This window comes from Triturus cristatus, chromosome 9 (assembly GCF_964204655.1).
Source record: "Triturus cristatus chromosome 9, aTriCri1.1, whole genome shotgun sequence".
In the NCBI taxonomy this organism is placed as follows: Eukaryota; Metazoa; Chordata; class Amphibia; order Caudata; family Salamandridae; genus Triturus; species Triturus cristatus.
Window position 1 is genome coordinate 582,575,885 of NC_140592.1, and position 20,965 is coordinate 582,596,849.

The window sequence follows — 20,965 nt, forward strand, 5'->3', positions numbered from 1 at the left end:
TTAACTATCCCAATGCATTTCAGCCGATTGCCTTTCTTCAGGGGATATAAAGCTCTGCTAAAAAATACAATAAAATAAAAGAAAAACGGGCTTCCCAGGGTCTGGGTGTTGATCTCATCACCAGGTGGTACATGTGATGGTTCACAATGTATCAGAGTATGCCTGTGCTAACTGTCCTTATGATGATGATAAAATCACAAATAATTGTTTCATGCTGAGTGATGTTGGATGGTGTGGCTATAGTAAATCATGAGAAAGACACTGCCTTTCTGAGAAACGTGGGAAAAACAACCCAAACGGAGTGGTAAACTAATACATGCTCTCATGCTCATTGCATGAAAACAATGTCCTTGCAAGTAGACTAATGACCTTGCAATAAACAATAGAAGAAATGTCAGAATAGCGAGAAACAATGCAGATTTTCCACAGTTTTAATGTATAGAAAATCATGATTTTATTAAAGGCACGGAGGCTAATATTTTGCATCATACCTTTATTGCTCCTCAAACACAGCAGCAACATCACTTAGAATTAGAATACAATAACACTCTAGAATACTGAACATGTTTATAATCCCAGAACAGGCAGCCATCTTCCTCTTTTTAGCTGTGTAAACCAAGTCCCAGTATAAAATCATACTTCCGTCTTCAAAAAATTCTTCCTTCTTCATATATCCTCAAATCTCCTCTTCTTCATTTAACCTAAAAAATAAAACAAATTTAATGATAATAAAGGGTGGGTACAGCTGAGGGATAATATTAGCCTCCATGCCTTTAATAAAATCATGATTTTCTATACATTAAAACTGTGGAAAATCTGCATTTTATGGCAAGGTCCGGAGGCTAATATTATGCATGTTCAAAGTTCCCCCAAAACTGTTTCCAACACATTTTCCACAGGTTTAAAGTAAAACCTTCTAAAGGTATTATCATTTGACCAATCAGCAGCTTTCATAATTCCACTCAAACTAAACCCTTTCAAGAATGCTTTACTCGCCATTGCTCCTCTTACTGAATGTGTTCCAAAAACACTAATATCCACACCTGCTTTAATCATTACACCCCTTATCCATCTCGCTAAGGTGGGAGCTGAAACTGCTTTATATGGTCTCACATAAGAAATTAACAATTGTGTGCAACTTTCCGATCTCAAACCTAAAGTTCTTTTTTCATACTCTTTCAAACAACTAACCACACATAGAACTTTATCACCCTCAAAAACTGGGTAAAAAATTGTCCTAGACATAGTCTTTGTCCTTCTCCTAATTTCAAAACATACCCCTTCTGGTTGAAAAAACCTTGAATTTACCTCTAATGCTCTTATATCCGAAACCCTCCTAAAGGAAACTAGACACAAAAGCATAGCTAATTTCCATGATAATAATTTCAGATCTAAACCTGAATTCGCTCCTCAACTTTCCAATTCTTTTAATACCACTGAAACATCCCAACGGGAAGAAAACTTTGCTCTTGGTGGAAGCACGATACGCACACTTTTCACTAATCTTTTAATCAAAGCATGTTGGCCAACTGGAAGACCATCAACTAAAATATGTCCTGCCGAAATCGCTGACCAACAAGAATTAACAGTACAATACACCAAACCCTCTTCAAATTGCTCTGACAAGTAGTTTGCAACCTCTACAACAGTGCCGATATGGGATCCAAACCCCTCTTAAAACACCAATGATTCCATTTTCTCCATGCTGAACCATATGTCCTTGAAGTCCCTCTTGACCATGATTTAGACACAAGGTCCTCAGCTTTCTTTGATAATCCATGCATCTGCACACTCTCCTGAAATCAACCAAGCTATTAGCCTTAATTGGCACGTCACCACCAACTCGTGAACGTTCCCTTGAACATCTTGCAGAATCTCCCTGAAATTTGGCAAAATTACCAGATCCTCCACTAAAAGATTCATCAAATCTGGAACCCACACCTGAGCTCTCCAAAATGGGGTTATCAGAACTAACTCCGCATGCTCCCTCCTGACCTTGTTCAGGACTCTGGATCATTGAAAACAGAGGAAAAGCATAATTCCTCCCCTCCTTCCACATCTGTAGAAATGCATCCACCTCTTTCGCTTCTGGATCTGGTCTCCAACTGTAGAAATACTTCAACTGAGTATTCAGTCTGTCTGCAAAAAGATCCATCTTCAATGGACCCCACAACCTCTCTAAACTTTGAAAAACTTCCCTCTTCAATCTCCAATTGCTTACATCCCTCAGGTATCTTGAATACCAATCCGTTTCTACGTTGTTCAACCCTGGTATATACTGAGCTTCAACCCATATCTCCCTTGCCAAGCAAAACTCCCAAAAATCCTTGGCTAGCTCCGCTAGCCCTCTTGACCGAGCTCCTCCCATCTTGTTCACATACCAAACCGCTGACAAATTGTCCATTTTCAAAAGTACACAGCACCTCACTCGGTCCTTCACGAAACTCTTCATTGCAAATGACCCTGCCAAGAGTTCCAAACAATTTATGTGCATCTTTCCCTCTTCTTTCGACCATTGCCCCCCTGTTGCAACCATTCCACACCTTGCACCCAATCCGTGCATACTCGCATCTGACTCTATCTCTATTTCTGGCATCTCTCCGAAAATCGCCCTTTCCATTCCATGCTTCTAAACTCATCATCCACCATTCTAACTCCTCCTGAGTTTCTTGATTCATTCTAACTTTCTGTGAATATCTTGTGTCTTTCCTTAAATGAAATGCCTTCAATCTCTGTAAAGCCAGATAATGAGGAGGTGCCGGGAAAATCGCCTGAATCAACGATGAAAGAAGACCCAGCAAACGAGCCAACTGCCTCAGAGTAATCCACTCTGCATTCCTGACTCTCCTCACCTCCTTCCTGATTCTCCTCACTTTCTCCATCGGCAATTTCAATACACATTCCAATGTCAATATCTGAAAACCCAAAAACTTCATTTCCTGTTTCAGATCTATACAAGACTTCTCCTTGTTCACCACAAATCCCAAATCCTCTATGACTTTCACCGCAAACTCTGTTTGTTCCTTTGCTAATATTCTCTCCTCTGCCATAATCAGGATATCGTCCAGATATACAATCAGACGAATTCCTCTTGACCTCAACCAAGCTACCACAGGTCTCATCACTTTTGTAAAGCACCAAGGAGCCGATGTTAGTCTGAACGGAAGACTCTTGAACCTCCATCTCCTCCCTTTCCATCTGAATTGCAAAAGGTCCCTTTGTACCTGACACATAGGAATCGTCAGATAAGCATCCTTCAAATCTAACCTCGTCATCCAATCCCCTTTCCTCAACAGATCTCTCAGCATATGAATCCTTTCCATCTTGAAATGATTGTATCCAACCCAATCGTTGAATTCCCTTAGATTTATTACTGGTCTCATTCCTTTCTCTTTTTTCTCCACTAAAAACAAATTGCTTATGAAACGACCTGGAACCTCCCTCGCAATCTCTATTGCACCTTTCTCTTCTAAAGCCAACACCTCCTTTGTCACAAGTAATTCCATTTCTCTTGAGGACCGTAAAATCTTTGGGACTCTCTCTTGTACTGAAGTACTGATAAAATCTATCTTGTAACCACTTACTGTTTTCAACACCCACGGGTCTTGAGTAATTTCCTCCCATCTCGAAACAAACTGGGCTAGTCTGCCGCCCAATTTTATTTGAGTAAATGAATGGTCTGTTAGCGATCTTACCTGAAACTCCTCTAGGCCTTCTTTCTCCACACGAGCCCCTTGCTCTTCCTCTTTGCCTTTGCGGGAAGAAACTTCCCTGATCTGACCTTGTGAACACATATCCTCCTCCAAAGTTCGCGCCATAGGGTCTTGATCCTCTCCCAAAATTGGTTCTGGTAAAGCCTTGCCCTCGGCCGGGAAACCGACCCCGCGTTCGCCCGGCCGTACCAAAAACCTTTCTTCTGTCTTTTTGCAAACTATTAAAAGTCCCTACATATCTGGCCATGTCTTTCACGAAGTCATCCCTGAAAAGAAGACCTTCGCTCTCTTCACCCAACTCCTTGCTTGCCAGTTCTGCAAGTTTTGGATCAATTTTACAGAGAATACTCTTCCTTCTTTCTATGCACAAAGCCGCATTTGCGTTCCCAAGTAGACATATTGCTCTTTGCAACCACTGACGCATCTCTACCACATCTACACCAGTATTATTGCTGTGAGCTTCTTCACACATATCAAAGGTTTTGGTAAGTGGGCCCAAGACGTCCAAAAGCTTGTTTTGACAACCCTTTAAACCTTTGTCCAGACCTCTTCTCGGGTCTTTTCCACCTTTATTAATGAATGCTAGCATCTTTTGATCTAGCTCTGGTGTGTATGCCACCTTACTATTGAGACTAGGTCTTGGACACTCCGAACGTGCCTTGTTCTTACTTCTTTAGGGATTTCCCTTCTAATCCAATATCTTATATATCTGGCTACATGATCAGCCGGAGTCCAATGTGGTGACAACGGATGATGTATCAATAACGGATCAAACATATCCTCTCCTTGAGGATCTACAAAATCACCAATCTCCAATTTAATCTCCTTCTCATCTATTTTTCTCTTGTTAGGGACCTCCTCAACATTCGAATCCTCCAGGCTTGAGCTACATGTCAGCTCAACATCTCCTGAGGATGAACTTGAATCGCATGATACAGCACTATGCTTCCTCTTATGAGCCTTTACAACGCTAACCTTGGCCTTTATAGCCTTCCATTTTTTAACCTTACGTTCATCATCCTTTATGCTTTTCCCTTTTAAAGCATTCTTCCTTTTCTCTTTCCTTTTTTGACCTTCTCCAGACACTCCTGCCACTACCTCAACCTCCTCTGTAGTCCAAAAACTTTCTTCCTCACCACTTTTCTGTCTATTTTCTCTTTTCTTCATACTTTTTTCAAAGGTATTTTCGACTTTTTTATCAATTGAAGCTGATAAGCCTTCAAAAAAAATTTCCATATAGGATTTCATCTTCTCCTCCAAACTTGCCTCACTGTTCTCCATTTTTATTTTATTTAATAAATATTCAACACTTACTAAAACTACTACTTTAATTTTTCTTACTAAATGACTTAAATCTTACCTCACTAATAAAAACTCCTTTCAAAACCTAAAAATCCTTTCAATACACTAATTATACACAAAATCTGAGACTCCCTGACCAAAATTTGACCCCTCCGTGTAAAAAAACGATCAATTTCTGACAGAAACTGTCAACTCCTTTCATTACATCAGATTCCCAAAATATGGCCGTCCGTTTTCCTATTCAAACAAATTCCGACCTTCCCAATCTTCCAAAATGGCCGCTGTACGTTGCGTGAGTACGGCGACTCATTTATTCCAAATATCATGTCAGTTTCATTGCTCAACATTCAATGCGCTCGAGCGTGTCAAACTAACCGTTCGTTCGCCGATTGCTAGCACGCGTTGAAGCGCGTCAAGCCGCCCAAACCTGCTCCAGCCTGCACGCGCTGTCAAGCTCTGCCCTCACGCATTAAATAACGAGGCTTTTCAACCGATCATCATTCCTTTGTTTGAAGGTAAACCCTCGCGCACGAACTATACTCATCGCGTTTCTAACATATAAACCTCTACTTATCAGTTCAAAATACTCGCTACAATGCCGCTTCAAATATTTAATGTCTACAAATCAAACCTTCAACTTGGCTATTTATTTCCCTTTATAAACGGTTCAATCTTTAAATTATTCTTTACCTACAACCTCTCAGAAATTAATTTGTCTTTCTTATAACAGTTGCCAACTAATTCTTCAAAATATACTGATATTCTATTTACTCTATTATAAGACAATACATATGTTTGTACTTATCTTGTGTTCGAGCAGCAACAAAAGAGGAAGATGGCTGCCTGTTCTGGGATTATAAGCATGTTCAGTATTCTAGAGTGTTATTGTATTCTAATTCTAAGTTATGTTGCTGCTGTGTTTGAGGAGCAATAAAGGTATGATGCATAATATTGGCCTCCGGGCCTTGCCATAAAATTAAATAATAAATGCTCTCAAATATTACTTAAAATAATTAAGGACACTGTCAGTGCTGCCATGAGTTTCATCTCCAAATCCAGGGCAGGTGCTGCTAAATGTTGAGCCTGAATCTGTTTAATGACTGCAGGTAAACAGCAATAGAAGGAGTACCACGGGTAATGGTGTAGATTGCAGCACATACAGTAACCCATGTATTACACTCCTTAACAGGGATAACCATACCAAGTGGAAGACACGGAGTGAGAATTCAAAATGTATCTTGGGGTCCCGTACGGGGAAACATTGCCTCAAACTGATTTGTTTTTGTGCAATCCAAAACTGAATTTCATCCTGTTTGGTAGGGACTTTACACATCACAAAAGAAGCACCAGGTCCGAGTTAGTAGGGTGGTCTAGCATGTGACTCGATATGTCTAAGTGTATAACTGGGGAGTTCCATTTTTAAGGACAGTTCCCCTCACACACACGAGGTGTCATGCTTCATCATGGGGGTACCTCCTCACGTGAGAGACCTAGTCCTCATGCGGGCTACGACCCCCTCGCTGCGAGGGAGGAGCTCAGGGATGTTTTGATAGGGAGGGTGGGTGTACTAAAACCCCATGAAGGTTTGGTGTGTTTGAAAAAGGTGCAGTGCTCTGTTACAAGTGATTGGAAGTGATTAAAACTGGCTACGAGGTCAGCTATAATGCTACCTTTATTCAGCTGCCCAGTGTCAGGATTAAAACCAAGATAACGCTCGGAGTGCAGGTGCCAGGATTCAAGGCCTCTGCGCTCTTACAAGACCAACATGTTTCAGGCTGATAGACCTAGATAAGTGTCACGGTTTTCGTCAGGGTCGGTGATGTAGCCACTGCAAAAAGGTGAAAAGTGTGTGCAACAATCACAGGAAAAACGTGATATGATAAAAGAGACGATACTGAACCAGGATAAATTTCACTGTTCAGTATGTTCGACGTATAACTTGAGATGGAAACAAATGACAACATATCACATAAGTATGCACATATGCTGTCATACTTATGTGATCTCAGGCTGAAACATGTTTTTCAAGCACACCAAACCTTCATGGGGTTTTAGTACACCCACCCTCCCTATCAAAACATCCTTGAGCTCCTCCCTCACAAAAGTAATTCTTTGGCATGGAAGAAGTGATTATGCTGGTAGTCTCAAAAAGGGTGTAGATTCGTGGAAGGCCAAATTGTCATCGGTGGTGAATTTCTTGAATAAATAGATGAAGCCCTGCTTACAGATCAGTAAACACGTTTTCTTCTGAAACACACAAAAGGTGATGGGAGGAATGCTTGCAATGTATCAAACCACTAGCAATCACTCCGGGTAGCATCCAAACCTATTGCTCTTTTGCTCACCATGCCACTTCAGTTTGACCCATCCATATGCAAATTGGTTAACCCTTGCTACCTAATGGGAACACTCCAACCCGAACAACCAGGCCATGTCCCCCCTGAAGAGGTACTTGTAATCGACCCATGCGCTATATAAAACTACAAAAAAAGTTATTTATGAATTGTGTGTGGAAACATAAGATTTACGGGATACTAGTCTACTATAAAGTTCATTTTGACTGACTGCAGTAAAATTTCTGCAAAGAAAGAGAAGCATAATCCTGCGCTCTGCGCCCTTAGAATAAAATTAAAAAGGATTGCTGAGCCGGCTAGAAATTGTTTTATCCTTCCGTTCCCACGGCGCCCCCTACAACGGTTAATCAGGCCTGCGCCCAATTAAATTGCATCAGCCAAAAGAGGTGCCCAGCTATCAGTCAGTGGAGTGACCGTGACTGGTCTAGCAAGTAACAATGGAGACAGCTGCGCTACCGTGCCTGTCCCAACCATTCAGATCGGCGGCCGATGTTGTAAAACGGAACAACAACATTGAGACAGCACCATAACCCGACCAGTTCCGCCTGGGAAAACTTGGCTGTCACTCTCAGACCTGCGTGTCGCATTTAGGATTGGCTGAGGTGTTCTGAACGCTCCAATCATAGGTCAAGTTTCATATCAGTACCTCTCAGTCGGCTTTCGGAATATGCTCAACTGTATGATTGGTTATTATGCAACCCGGAAGTGCCCATATTACGAGCACATGATATCCGTTAAAAGAACAACATCGAGCGAAGGACAGATGCTAAATTCATGGACGGTCCGTGTAAGTAGCGGACACGTGTTCCATTTGTTAGTAGTGGTAATCGCACTAGCTGGGCTGTCCGCTGTAGGGTTGTTTGGGTGATGTCTCTCCTGCGGGTGTGTGTGCCTTTCTTCCCAGCGTTCCCACCGAATGTTTAAGGATCTAATTTTACGTACAGCATAGATTTACACGGCTCGACTGTTTTGCTCCGCTCTTGACATACTAAATAGATATCTCAAATCAATTGTTTCATCGTTTTAAAGCATGGCCTTTTAAACTACATTTTAAATGGTAATTATTTTAATTAATAGTACTTTGTTTTACATTTGACTGTCACTCTTTAATAATCGCTCGTGCTGATACTCTAGCTAAAACCAGATCGGTGTTCATTCATTCGCGCATTCTTAATCCAAGGTTTGTACACTGACAATACACAGATGTCAAAGCTGAGGCAGAGTGGATAATTGAGTCAGCTGACATCTGCTTTTGGTGCTCTCTCTTGCTATTTGTTCCTGTTGCAGGGATATTAGACTGCTGTCCTTGGACTTGAAACATGGAACTCCCTGGTATTCCATATCTGCCATTTGCATTCCTGGCCTTTGGTTAGGCTTCAGTTAAAAAACAGAATGTTCGGCAAAATTTGACAAACCTTCCCTAGTATATTCGTTCATGTGTGTGTGTGTTTTTTTTTTTAAATTGTATTTTTATAAATGTTTCCGTTTGCACCCAGCTGCGACAAGAACGCTATGTGTCTGGGAGATATATACTTGGATAATAAGTACAAACAGTAGGGTACCGTTTTTATAACAGTAGAAACCTGGGCTTCAAGCATTAGTCCACTATTCAAAATAATTACTAGATTCCTGAACAGGTTTGGATAGAGAGCATTTTGTGTTCGGCATGTGGCATGATATCTTAATCGGTGCCAGCTATTAATAAGTTCGTTTAAAAACATGGATCAGTAGGTTACACCCCTCTGTTATTTTAGTTTCCTTTCTTCTTTAGGGTCAAAAGTTATGAGTGGTAACGTCAAATATGTATGTGTCTGTCCTACACATATGAAATAAATAAAAAAGAGGTAATTCACTTTGGGTGGTAAGTACAATTGAATCAATAATCTTTATTCGGCTGAAAAAGAAACATAGAAGAGAAATAGAATTTATAAAAACATGCAGTATATCACAAGAATCACTTTCAATCACTTAGGAATAAAGTGTGTTCAGCTTAGAGAACATAATGATTAAATACAATCCTAGCACGATATACCTTTTGTTACAGGCGTCGAGTTCCTTATTTTATTTGAATGATGAATACACCTAGCAGCTGAAGTGCATATTAAATTAGATTAAAGTTCTTGGGGGGGGGGAAAAGGAAAGCAATTATATGAAATCAAAAATTATGCATACGCAGTAAGGGTAATAACTGTTTCCTAGGCACCTTTATAAAAGTGACAAGGATAAAGTGTATTATTGTGACAACTCGTCAGTTTTGGCGACGACTGAGAGGCAAATTCATCTCCTAAACGCAATTTTTGGAAAGGTTATTAAGACATGAGCAGTAACAATATTAAGTCTAAATCTTATTAATAAAAATGTTTGATACATGTTACAGTAGTTAGATATGGGTCAATCAAATCAGTTGTGATGGAGACTTAAGAACTGACAGTTGTGTGTGTGTGTGTGTTTTTTTTAACCTTCAATAGAATTCAGGCCTCATTGCATTTTTCAAGAATTTGATGTGTAAACGTCAATTTGGGGCAACAATTGCCTAAATCCGGTGAAGTTAGGATGTGTGGTAATAAAATCCTTTCAAAGCCTTCTTTGACGTATCTCAACACAGGGAATACAACCTCTATAGCCTAGTGATAGGCAATCTAAAATAATCCCCCATTTAAGTGATGTTTCTTGGTTGCACCAAATAAATAACCAGAGACTAAGGAGGCAAAGCTTAATAACGTTTTTATTTTTTTTAATTGTTTCTTTTTAAATACAACGGACTCTAAGCTCAGAATTACAAGTAAAAGTGGTTTTGGGCACATAGAAAAGCCTTCACAGGAAGCCGTTCTCTAGTAATTGTAATCCCTTCAAATCACTGTAATCACAAACGTCAGCCCCATGGGTTACAGTAGAGATGCAATTGTTTTTATGCATTTCTATTCTCTTTCAGTGGTTTTGAACCCAACGTACTGGAAAATCTAAACACAGCTTCAAACGATCTTTCAAATGGACATAGTCTAGATCTATGTAAATGATCTTATTTAAGAGCCAAGACAAAAATACATCACAGATATCAAGTTTTTGTTTGATAGACTGGGTATCTTGTCCCCTAAAGTGTTTGGTTTTAGTGGGCCACTTAACATTACAAATGATTTAGTCACGTGTGTAGCTTCAGATTTTCCACAAATTGTGCAAATGAATCTAACAGTACTTTTAGTCCATTGGCTGTACATGCCATCAAGATTGAATCGTCGGCATAGAGGAGTACAGGCAGTGGACGTGAACCTATCTGGGCCCTATCAGGTCCCTTTAACCTTAAAAAAAACCTTCCAGTTCATTAACATACAAGATAAATAGACATACCCCTGCCGATCTGAAATTAGTTAATGTGCACACCTTCTAGACTGTAGAGCTCACCTTCTAGACTGTAGAGCAGTGGTTCTTAACCTGTGGTCCGGAGACCCCTGGGGATCCGCACAGCCTAATGTGGGGTTCCGCTACTGATTAGAACATTTACTAATATTAAAATGTTAATAAAGTGTATTTATTGAAGCAAAATGTACAAATTAACAGTGTAAAAACATTCTGTAAATGTGAAAGAATTTGAAATTGGAGTCCAAAAGTTAATTTAGTATCCTCAAACTGACTTGTGGGAGCTGTGCAAGTGCTTATAACAGAATATTTTAGCGACTAGTTCTCAATTGAAATACCTTTCTATTACAATTTAAAAAAATTATTTGGGGGGGAATACAATATTTCATACTTTCTGTATTTGTTTGAATGCTTATTTCTGTGTCTTTTGCTGTTCAAATCATCGAAAATTTTAGGCCGGGGTCCGTGGCTTCCAGTAATGATTCAGTTGTGGTCCCCGGATTCCGGTCATGATACATTTGGGGTCATTGGGTTCCCGTAAAGATTAAGAGGGGGGCCCTCAGAAGTCAAAAGGTTAAGAGCTACTGTTGTAGAGGACACAGGCAGTCGCATCATAGTGTAACTGCATAATAAAATAAACAATTGAGGGATCTAACTCCATGGCCAGCCTATTTTGTTTGTCACAGTTTGGAACAGGTCACATAATCAAATGCAATTGTCAAATTCATAATTGGCAAGTGCAATGGGCCTGCTTTAGCAACTTTTTTATTTGGAAAACAACAAAGTTTGTGACCAGTGGCTAAAGTTAAAGCACTGCTTGGTAGTACCAAGCCCTCGGCAAAACCCAAATTTAATCTCTGGTAGAATAACGTTTTCTTGAGCCCGGTTTTCCCAACATAACCCTGTCTGCCACGTTCACAGTAGCCCAGGTCCAATTAAGTAAGTACAGTTAGTAAGAAGCAGTTTTTGTAAAAGCAGAAACCTGTAGTTCTTGGATGCGTTCATTATATAAAAAAAAAAGATCCCAGATTCCTGACGCACTTTGAACTGAGACACTTTGTGTCAGGCATTTGGCATCCTAATTTAATTTAATAGCAAGACTCTGTCTCTTACTTCCCTCACTATTTAAAATGATGAATTGGACATAAGAAAGTTTCAATAAGAAAAACAATCCTTATAGCAAAGTTAAAGCAATGCATTTAATGTGTTTGAAACAATGAGTACGAAAAAAAAATGTGTTGAGCACTGTTAAACAATTTGTGTGTAGAATTTGTTCATTTCATCTTTTTCCAACTGCCAAGGCAAATTTAATTTCTTTAGCAACAGGAATATGAAAATGGGCGAGCATGTTGCTAGGTTCCGTGTACAGCAAGCTCTATGTTTTTGGTACTTGGGTTTCCTTGAGTAAGTATTCTAGTAATCTTAACACTCCCAATCAAACAGCCTTCAGCGCCCTGACTCTTTAAAGACCTTGCTGACTATTAACAATACATCCATATACAAGACATAAAATGGAATAAGCACAGAACTCCCAGTGACCTCCTGACAGCCCCCCGCAACACGCTGACAGCTCCTCACATAAGCCAAAGCAAAGTACTATATCAACACTTCCAATGAGCCACCATCTGAAGGACAACTCTTTTTAAGACAAGATTTGCATCAGCCCCCCTGCCATACCCACCTATTCCTGACTTCACAGCAAAGTGAAATGCCATCAACCTCTTTTTCAGTGATAAAATCTTGAAGATCCAAAAGCACATCAACAACACTAAGCCTGCTTCATCACTTAGCCCATTCTTTCATGTAGAATCCCCAGCTTTCAAAGCCCTACCTCTCTCAAATCTCGCCCACATACTCCACTCCTTCAAAGCCACTTCACTTATCCATGTCCTTTATCAAAGATTTCCCTGGAAGTCATCTCTCACCGCTTATTCACCATTGTCAATGTCTCCCTTAGTCAAGGCATCGTCCCAGAATCTTTTAAGACAGATAAGATTCTCCCACTCTTAGCAAAACTAAAAAAAAATACACTAAACTGTGATGACCTTGCCAACTTCAGGCACAGCACTCCCCTATCATTCATCAGCAAGATCATTGAAAAGCAGTCTATGTACTATATCACATCAATGCTAACCGTCTTCTGCATGAGTATCAGTCTGGCTTCAGATCACCCTGTAGCATGGAAATCGCTACCTCACACATCCTAGATGATTATCTCTTGTCCACCGATGAAGATCGAAACCTCAATAAGGGAGGTAGAGAAAAAAACGGAGAACACTCCTCCAAGTGTATATGCAAATAATCAAGAGGTGTCCCTCTTTAAACAAGGGAATATTGTGCCAACCTCGTAACGGTAAAGAAATCTTTTCTTTTAAATAACCCTCGCCATCATCATCATAGGGTTCTTCCCTAACCTGCTACGGAGAGGAGCGTGCTGCGACCAACAGATACGTGGGAGCACTGATGGTGTTCATGCCTATACAGAATGCATAAATATCAGAGTGGGTGTTTTCATTTTATATATAAAGACTGGCTTAAAAATATCTGGCTAGTGGGGAAAAAGTGTTATTTAACAGATCTCCTAGTTGTTATGGTTAAAAAAATGGGGATGGTGAGAGACTGCTGGGATGATATCCCTTTGTTTCTCTGGTCCACTAGATTCAAGCCCTACCCCAAAGCTTTTCATCAGGACCTAAGGGGGTTACACCCTGTTAACACTCCTATAGTCGTCGAGATATCATTTTCTCAAGTGAGAGTAGAAATGGATAAAATATGAAAAATTAATACATGCAGCACCTGTAAGACCGACTGTCTGTTCTTAAGTTATCTACGAGGGTATGAGTAAAAAAAGAAGAGCATAAAAAATATACACGCCCTTTGGCCACATTTTTGCATTATGTTTTGTACATTGTGCACCATTAGTGAGTAGATAGTGTCAATTCTCACGTATCAAAAAAGTGAGCAGACTGTGAGAAAAACATTTGAGTGAATAGACGCACATAAAACACGTAAACCACTGAACACATACACAACATTACATACATGTAATTAGCCTCAATTGAGCATCATGAGTCCAAACTGGGGAGGAGGGATGTCTGTCACACTCTGGTGGCAGAAGTGAGATTTGTGTCCAATTGGAGGTAATCGGGCAAAGATAACCAGGGAAATACTTTAACATAAGGGTTCAGAAAAACAGAGTACGACTTGATAATCTGATCCCAAAGCACTTACTTCCTGAAGGCTACACGCTTGCTGCTGGGTAACTATCCTCCTGTGGCTCCGAAGATGCCGGAGGGGCGTGGCACATCCTGTTTAATACGGAACGTGCAGTCGTTGGCGTTCTTGTGGAGGTTTAGCACTAGACCGCGTACGTCCAGGCTATTGCTTACTTTTACTGGGACGAGCCAAGGCGTACTTACTGCTGTGGGTTCACGCCCTGCTTCATTAATGGCAGAGCAGAGATTATCAGAGAATGTTCATTTAAGGTTGTAATTAATAAAAACCCATTATATATGGGGTATTGCAAGGATTAAAATTAATGGAACAATAAAGAATTAATGAAACAAAAATTGTTTTTCATGGAACCAACCAAATCGTGTGGCCACGTTATATGTCAAAAAATTAGATGATAAATGAATCTACATTTTTTGTTACCAATGGTATAAATCCATTATATGTGCGGCATTCCGGAAAATGGAGAATCCAAGTAAAAAATAAATAAACAACTGAAAAAGTTTTCAGAAGGAGTGTGGTATCCTGAGTGTTGGATGGTTTTTGGCCAAATGACGTAGTTCTTAGTATCCTTATTCCTATCAGTCAGTTTGGGCTCGTAGTGGTAGTTGTCAGCAGACACAAGAAGAGAAAGAACTTTTCAATATATCATATGGTTAAAAACTTATAATATCTTGTAGTTTTGAGAAACCTTTGGGTATGTTAATTACCAAACATTTTGATGAGTCCTGTGGGTGTGCCCAGGGAAAGTTAGGTGGTCATATGAACTGTACCCATGGGATGTTCTCGTTTAGGCCCCACTCATGTGACTTAAGCCTGTTGACCCAACGTTGCTCTTTCAAAAAGTTGGGACTCTTGATTCACTTGTTTAAGAACAGCCTAACCTAGGTCATTTACAGTGTGGCGGTGTTCAATGTAGTGTGTTGCCATTTTAGTTGTTGCACGTTGGCATATGAGATTGCTCCAATGTTTACAGATTCTGGTCTTGACTTTGTGTGTAGTCATCCCTATGTAATGCAGATTACAAGGGTAGGTGATTATGGACATCACCTGTTCTGAGTTGCACCAATGAAGATACCCAATGCCTTCTGATATGGCTGGACCGCTCGGTGTCTTTTGATTCAGTTGATCATTCCATCCGTATACCCGCCATGGAGTCTCAAATAGGATTCTCTGGTAGTGCCTTGGACTGGTTTGCCTCCTTCATTTCCAAATTACACCAGTTTGTTCATGTGTGCATCTGCAGGTCCCAAATGACCCCTATCGCCTATGGAGTTCCCTCAGGGTTCTTTAGTGTCTCCTGTCATCATCAACCTCTACAGGGAGTCGCATGTTACTCTACTGTCAGACAAAAGACTAAAAATTCACCAGTATCCTGTTGATGCACACTCTACTTAAGTCTTCTTTGTTTCAGACATCCAATGCCTCAAACACTGCCCGCACATCATCCACACCTGGATGCCCAGCTGAGCCAAAACAGTATTCCTGTTGTTTGTCAAGAACTACAAACAGTACAAAACTTGCACAATGACTTGAACCTTTATGCTTCAAACCAAAACGCTTAGTCAATGCTAAGTCACCTGGATTCACCTGGGACCCAACTTCTCTCTCAAGGAAAACATTACAAAAAATAAAGACAGCCTGTTATCCACTCTCTTTTCTAAACAAAATGAACACTTTCTCCCAAAAATCTACTTCAGGACTGCTGTTTAAATCCTCATAATCTCACATCCGGACGATGTTCCATGGACTCTCAGACTCCACACTGAAACCCCTTAAGAGCATCCAAGATGCTGCAGCATGTCTCATGCTGTGCCTTAAGAAATATAATTACACCACCCCCATCCTGATGGAACTTCATTGGCTCCCTTTGCCGATCGCATAATCTTCAAAATCAACTACATCATTTACAAAGCAATTGCAAACACCCACTTATTCTACTGACAAGCTCACCATCTCTGGTGGCTTTCGGCACACCCGCAGCCAGGACACCATCAGATTCAGACAAAAATGTGTAAAAAAAAGAAAAAAACGGAGCATCATGCCTTTTCTAACTGTACACCCATTATCTAGAACAACATCCATCACGACTGCCCCAAAGCTGCCCCCAATTTTGAAAAGAGTTGAAGATTCGCCTTTTTAAGGAATGCTAAATCACGGTGCATTGACCGTCCACAACCCAGCTACCTCTTATTGTTGACTTTGTGCTTATCTTTGACCCTGTACAGCGCTCTGCTGCCTTTTGGCTAGGGTTGCACTATAGAAATACCATACATATACACATACATGAGAAGTTGTAGTCTTTGTGTGCTTCGGTTGAACCAATAGACATGAAAACGTGATTTTTAAAGAGGAAGCCTAGATAGTAATACATTCTTTTTTCTATACTTGGAGTGGTGTAACATAAGTAAGCGGGTCATAAGAAATGTGGGAACAGATTGCACTGGTACATATTATGTCAGCAAAGGATCTAATATTGAAGTTGACATAAAGTAAGCATCAATCCATCCAGCACCTGTCCCTCCCTCTTTGAAGGGCAGAGTGTTTAAGTTTGCATTTGTGAATGTATGTTTTGTTGCCTCTGTTTCAGCCTATGATCATTGGCATGTCTAAATTGTTTTATGGCTTCACTGGCTTGATCTGAAAGTCGACCACTTAACTTGGCTATGTGGGGCCCTGGTATCTCACGTTGTTGTCTCTTTCGTCACCTCACCTCTCCAGGTCCATACTTTACTTGCTTTGCTGACCAGACACCTAATGATGGCTACTCAGTACCACTCCTTTTTGAGAATGATCATTGCATTCACAAGCTCCTTTCTCAGTCTGTCTTGTTTTCTCATTTTCACTCTAATGCTGTGAAGCAGTATTAGTTACATGAAGCAATATGCATCCAACGAACCTAGCATTACATGTCTGTTTTCGTGAGTAAGTGCATGTGCTATGATTGCCTGGGTTTCTATATGGCCATGTGCATGACTGCGGGTTTATGTGCCTGGGTATCAGTATATATGCTGCAGTGTTTGCATTTAGGCATGATCGTACAGTATGTGTTGGTGCGAGTGGATAATGTGTGCCTCTGTTTATGTTCTACCTAAAAGTCAAACCTGATGGCTTTGCCAATGCGTTTTCTAATTATTCTGTATCTCTTTTGTCCCACAGTGACGAGACCAGGAATATTCTGTTGATTGTACTAGTGTGAAGGCAGCATTCTGCAGGAACGTTGCACATTCAGCTCCAGGACTTAATAACTGTGCTGTCGGCACATCGATGACGGGCTCCGCAAACCTGGAGTCGTGTCCTGGTGACAGAAAAACCTTCATAAATAAATCTGGGGTGAGTACAGGGTAATGCAGCAGTGGGTGTAAACTACAGTATTGGTGGGAGCGACTGAATGCAGTTTATGGTCGTAAGAGGTCCCAGTGGTGTATACCGTATTTTGGCAGCTCAAGGGCTGCTGCAGGGATACCATGTGGTAGAGGACATGTGTGTGTCTTTTCAGGAGGGAAGAGGGGACTGAGAAGCTGAAAATGCAGGCCTGCTGCAGTGCACCAGGTGATATGTAGGAAGTTGATTGGGAAACAGCCATCACATCGCATGCGTTACAACGCGGTCATTACAACGACCGTGTTGTTACATCGTAGTACCATTACAATGCAAGTCGTTTCAACGACTTGCTCTAGGGGGCGCTCTAAACTAAGGAATAGTATAATTTACTATTCCAACACCTTCCCTACTGTTGGTAGAGTAAGTCGATGTAACATTTGCGTTGTAATGGTACTGCAATGTAACAACGCCACAGATGTATTTTACAGCTGAGAAACTGCTGTGGGGTACTCGTTATGTGGGGGTGGGTGAGGGCAACTTGAGCGTCATAGGAGGTGGCCAGTAAGGTATGAGGTAGTAAAAAGCAAACCTGTCAGAGTAATCATAGACCCAGGATACCTTTCATTAGGATGTCATTTGTAATAATAATTACCCTGGTTAAATTACAAATAGGAAAGTGTCAAACAAAATTGAAAATTACCTGAAGAGATTATGCGGAAAACATTCTCCCACTTGAGTGTTTGACTCAAGAGTTCAGCTGGCAGTTTCTTGCAGAGGTATGGACAAAAATCCATGTGAATGCTCTACAGATTGAGCCAGAGGAGACATTCCTGAGAAGTCCATCAGTTGCCACCTTGTATCTACTGGTATGAGCCTTAAACATGTTCTCAAATAAAAATCTAGCTATGTACTGTTTCAATATTGCTAAGATGGTAGTATTAGCACTATAATTAAAGCAATTGTTTTGAACTTGTAATGTCTTTAGTTTTGGGCAGTTATAACAAGCATTGGCATAGCCAATAGGTCTCGCCTTTGGGACCTTATAAGTGTTTAGCCATGCAACAGTTGCATAAATAAATACTTATAAGGTCCCAAAAGCGAGACCTATTGGCTATGCCAAGCGGCCGTGCGGTCGCGAAAGGGATCGCAATCAAACATCAAAGCGGCCGTGTGGCCGTGAAAGTGAAAGAAATCGCTGTAAAGTGCGCGCCCGCGCACATGCACTGTAGCTCTAGGCTGGCCTGGTAGCACTTTTTGGAGCCCTCTCAATAAGTCTCGCCAGACCAGCGCATGCGCTGGGTCAGGCGAGACCTCAAAAGGGCATTTTTTCTATCCATGGTACGAAGGTGATCTGATGGGGAAGATGGTTTTAAAAGAAGGCTTGAAGAGAATTTCAGATTTACATGGAATACTTTGTTGGGGAGGAAAAGTCCTCTGCATGGTAATTGACATGTACCCCTGCCCTGAGTGCCCAACTGTACTGTTGTCTGGAACCCTAACGCTGATTTTTGTTGCCACAGTCAAACACGGGCATGCTTGTGTACCATAACGTAGGCCTGTCTACTGATCGCGGCCTTGTTGGATTGGGAGGGACGCCCAATGTGCTACCCTCATAGTGCTGAAAGGCTACTGCCTTCACCAGGAGTTAGGCAGCACAAGTGCGGTTGCCGCAGCATACTGTGTAGTGATCAATAGGAGCAAACTTTTTATGAAACTGTTACTGGAGTGAAGCGTCCTGGCCCACTCACGTTTTTAAAAGTTCTGCTGCTGTGTGCTTAACTCAACTTTGGCCTAAATCAGTTAGATGTAAAGTGCTGCACAGCGCAGGAGTGGCAACTCTGCACCGGAACCACATGTGCCTGGAAAGGGTACAGTACAGGGATAGAGCAGTGCTGTGCAGTGCATGCATGGTGAGTGCATGTATTCCTCGTAGGTATACATACATACAGTCAGTACATTATATGAAAGATGTAATGCTTGCAGTGTGTGCACCCTGAATGCATGTACCGGCTGTTGGTGTACTTCCAGGAAGTTCAGTACATTAAAAGTGAAGTGTTGTGCAGCATGCATAGGGAATGTGTGTGCTAGCAGTGTGTGTGCTTGCAAATGGCACACTGTGGCACAATACAGAAGAACTACAGTACTGAGCAGTGCACGCAGAGTGAATATGTGCTGAATGTATGTGTGCGTATGGTGGCACTATGCATGGAAGTAACAGTACTGGTTGGTGTCCTTGCTGTGTGTATACACTGAGCGCAAGTGTGTCTGTAAGGCACATTGCATGGAGGCCACTGGGTTCCATTTTGAGAAGCCCAAGCCTGCTTGGTGGAGACCTGAGGAATCCTCCAGACAGGTTTGTGTATTGTTGCTTTCCTGTGAGCTGGGTGGGGCACACTGGAGTATGAAGAGAGGGACTCCCTTTTTATACTTGTACGGTTGCTCATTGATTCAGTCAGAGATCATAAGGAAAGGACCTGGGCATATCTCAGGAAGGAAGTGAGGCTGATGAGGGAGTCTTAGAGTAGGGCTGATTAACCTTTTTATGCACATATCACTGCAGCTGACATCAAGGTGTGAAACCTAGTCACTCCCATGGCATGTGTTGGGGGGGATTATCAGTTTTACAGTCTCTCCTGCTGTGATGGACAACCTTTCAAGATGAAGAGGGAAAGGAAAAGGTGTACTTCGAAAGAAGCACAATTCCTACACAAAACATCAAAGACCCAGACCGGAAATCGCATTAGGTGTCTGGAAATGAACTATAAGAAGTGGAGCCGCCTTACGGGCTGTATGAAGAGGGAAAGCTCTGCAAATATTCTGCCTTTGACCAGGACTGGGGGCCAAGACCTGCTAGTCTCGCTGCTGGTAGGGCACATCACCCAGAGAAACCAAGATCACCTTCTTTGGAGCAAGGAGCACCAGCCCCTGCCTGCTTGCCTAGACCAGTGTGTCCTATGAGGAGTAGGAGAGCGGTGGAGGGAGCAAGGCCTATTTGGGAGCTGAACCGAGAGGACTCCTGGGCGAGGTGTGAGGGGACAGCTGCTGCACTGATCGGGTCTCTACCTGTGTGCAGATTTCAGTCAGCGACCACTGAATGCCAGGAGGGGCCACTTTGAAAGTCATTGCCTGATTATAAGGGCCGAAGCTGTTCAGAGCCTAGAAGCAATACTGTATACCCAGAGGGGCACTTGTTACTGACTTACGTGTGGTGAGGGCCGGCGTCTTTGTTAATAGTGTTATGGCAACCCAGTATGCCAGGAGCGGCTGCCAATACCAAAGTTGCTGAGGATCGGGCCATTGCCCGAAAACTGAAATACCTGAGGTCACCATCAAGCATCGGGAATTATGCTGCTGGAGTGTCCCCCGTGAAGTGAAGAGGATGCCATGAATGCAGTGCCACTTCATTGGGATCCCTGCCGGGAGCACCTGAATCCAATCGAACACCCCCACTCCCCCTTCCTGTTAGAGAGTGCAAAACTTACAGTGCAGGAGGAGAACAGGAGCACCTCTGTTTGCTGCTGGCCACGCAAGTTCAGGGGAGAACTCACATGCAAGGTGTTGCCGCGCCTCCTGCGTGCAGCCGACCTGGACCAGAGCAGTGTGAGTGCCGCTGGTCAGGGCACCTGGTGAGTCGCTGCAAGCTTCCTCGCCTCTAGAGTGGGTAAGACTTTTTAGGGGGCCTATTGG

General features: G+C 41.8%; 1 protein-coding gene across 2 annotated transcripts in view; it reads left to right on the forward strand.

The window, feature by feature from the left end:
- Positions 1–20,965, forward strand: part of LOC146798348 (zinc finger protein 862-like) — a 127,180-nt gene that overhangs the window by 88,527 nt on the left and 17,688 nt on the right. The window contains exons 1-2 of one of the 2 annotated variants that reach the window (XM_085625619.1): positions 8,077–8,156; positions 17,114–17,287. The gene's annotated coding sequence lies outside the window, so the exon portion shown is untranslated. Of the gene's footprint in view, positions 1–8,076; positions 8,157–17,113; positions 17,288–20,965 lie in introns of those variants that run through there. The other variant, XM_085625618.1, reaches the window with a different exon arrangement.